This window comes from Myotis davidii, unplaced genomic scaffold, assembly GCF_000327345.1.
Source record: "Myotis davidii unplaced genomic scaffold, ASM32734v1 scaffold339, whole genome shotgun sequence".
Taxonomy (NCBI): Eukaryota; Metazoa; Chordata; class Mammalia; order Chiroptera; family Vespertilionidae; genus Myotis; species Myotis davidii.
The window spans coordinates 1,161,725-1,164,531 of NW_006290778.1; positions in this window are offsets into that span (position 1 = coordinate 1,161,725).

Consider the following 2,807-nt stretch of genomic DNA (forward strand, 5'->3'; position numbering starts at 1 on the left):
ACCCAGGCCTGAGGGGTCCCATGTGAAGAACCCCCAAGCAGGTCCCACTGTCTTCCTATTGGTGGGATCTGTGAAGGGTACATGGCAAGCCAAGCCCCGGCCCAGAGTTCCTGCGTGAAAGTGACTGCTTTCTGTGTCTTCTTCAGGGACTCTGCTTCCTCCGAGGTCATGGAGACGCCCTCTTGTTTTCTTCTAGGAGTTTTATCGTTTTTAGTGTTTACATTTAGGTCTATAATTCATCTCAAATGAGCTGGGTTGAGGTTCCACTGTTTCAGATCAATTTGTGGGGGGAAAATTTTTTCCCCCATTGAATTGCTTTGGCACTTTGGTCAGAAATCAACTGACCGTACACATGTGGGTCTATCTGTGAGCTCCTTATTGTAGCAACAACTGCTTCCATAATAATAAAGCAATACAGTTTTTCAAATGGCACAATATGTGAACAGGATATAGAATTCCCTCATAAGTCATGAGGGAATTCTATATTAAAAGTACAAGATAATGGCATCAAAATGATGACAATTAAAAAGGCAAGATCTCACTTACATGTGGAATCTAAAAAGAAAACAGATACACACAAAAAACCAAACTCATCGAAAGAGAGAACAGATTGGTGGTGGGTGGAGGTGGTCAAAACATACAAACTTCTAGTTCTAAGTAAGTCCCGAGGATATAATGGTATTTATGGTTCATGATACTGTATTGTATGTTTGGCAATTGCTAAGAGAGTAAAAGTTCACCTTCCAAGAAAAAAAAAAGTGTGACCACGTACTGGTATGCTGATAAATGCTTAGTGGTGAACATTTCACAATATATACAAATACCAGATCCTTACGTTGTAGACCTGAAACTAACATAGTATTATATGTTGATTATATCTCAATTTTTAACAATAAAGATTAATATCTATTGAGCAAGATAGTGAGATGTTAAAAATCACACTAATCACTTGGCACAGAAAGGGCGTGTTGTGGGGAAGACCACACCCAATGTGCATGAGGGTGTGGGGCAACGGCGCTTCACACATTGTTTGTGGGGGTACAAAACGGCCCGATCACTGAAACTTAAGTTGACACTTTTTCATGGAGGTAAGCATACATCTGCCCTCTGACCCAGCCATTCCACCTCTACACCTTGACTCACGCTAGATGAAACAGATGTACATGCAAAGACTATATGAGGATGTTCACAGACAGACGGCCCTGCGATTACCCTCCTAGAAATATACCAGAATAATTACACACAGGCCTTCTGATAGATATTTGTACATCAGTGGTCATTGCAGCATTGTTCACAAGAGCCAAAGGCGTAAACAACCCAGGTGTCCATCGACAGGTGACTGGATTAACAGAATGTGGTGCAAATCCACAATGCAATGCTATCAATCCATAAAAAGGGACCGAGTTCTGAGGCATGTACAACATGGGTGAACTGGAAAACATTATGCTAAGTGAAATGAATATTGTATGATACCACTCACATCAGTCGTCTAGAATAGACAAGTTCATAGGAACAGAAAGCAGAGTAGAGGTTACCAGGGACTGCGGAGAGGAGAAATGAAAGAGTTTCTGTTTGAGATGATGACAGTTTTTCTGGAAATAGATATTGGTAATGGTGGCACAACATTTTACATGTAATGAATGCCACCGAATTGTACATTTCAAGTGCTCAAGGTGGCAAATTTTATTATATATATTGTACCACAATAAAAAAGCCAAAGGAAGAGAATATTGCCAAAATGTTTCATTAGAGCCAAAAATGATAAATAACCCAAATGCCCATCAACAGGTAAATGAATAAACAAATTAAGGTATATAATAAATACTCCTTGGCAATAAGATGGAATGATTGCTGATACATGTAACAAAATAATGAATCTCAAACACGGAGCAAAAGGAAGTCAGACACAAAAGACTAGGCCAGTGATGGCGAACCGATGACACGCGTGTCAGAGGTGACACGTGAACTCATTTTTTTGGTGGATTTTTCTTTGTTAAATGGCATTTAAATATAGAAAATAAATATCAAAAATATAAATCTTTGTTTGACTATGGTTGCAAATATCAAAAAATTTCTATATGTGACACGGCACCAGAGTTAAGTTAGGGTTTTTCAAAATGCTGACACACTGAGCTCAAAAGGTTCGCCCTCACTGGACTAGGTTCTATATGATTTCACTTATATGAAGTTCTAGAACAGGCAAAATGCATCCATGTTGGAGGGGGAAAAAAGCAGAAAAAAATGGTAAGATATGAGAGGAGGATGTGGGAAGGTCACCAAGGGGCCTTCTGAGGTGATGAAATGTTCTATATCTTGATTGGGGTGTGAATTGCATGTTTAAATGCATCTAAAAACGCATCGCATTGTCCTAGCCAATTTGGCTCAGTGGATAGAGCACTGACCTGCAGACTGAAGGGTTCCAGGTTAGATTCCAGTCAAGGGCACATGCCCGGGTTGCAGGCTCAACCCCCAGCAGGGGACATGCAGGAGGCAGCCAATCCATGATTCTCTCTCATCATTGACGTGTCTATCTCTCTCCTCCCTTCCTCTCTGAAATCAATAAAAATATATGGGGGTGGGGCGGGGGAGGTGCTCATCACACTACACACCTAAGAACCATGTATTTCACTACACGTATGCCCTATGCTCAGTTGGTTGAGCATAGTCCCATGCACTGAGAGGTTGCCGGTTTCAATTCCTGGTCTGGGCACATGCCCAGGTTGCAGGTTTGATTCCCCAGCTAGGGTAGATGCTGGAGGCCGCTGATTGATGTTTCTGTCTCACATCAATGTTTTTCTCTCCCCCCC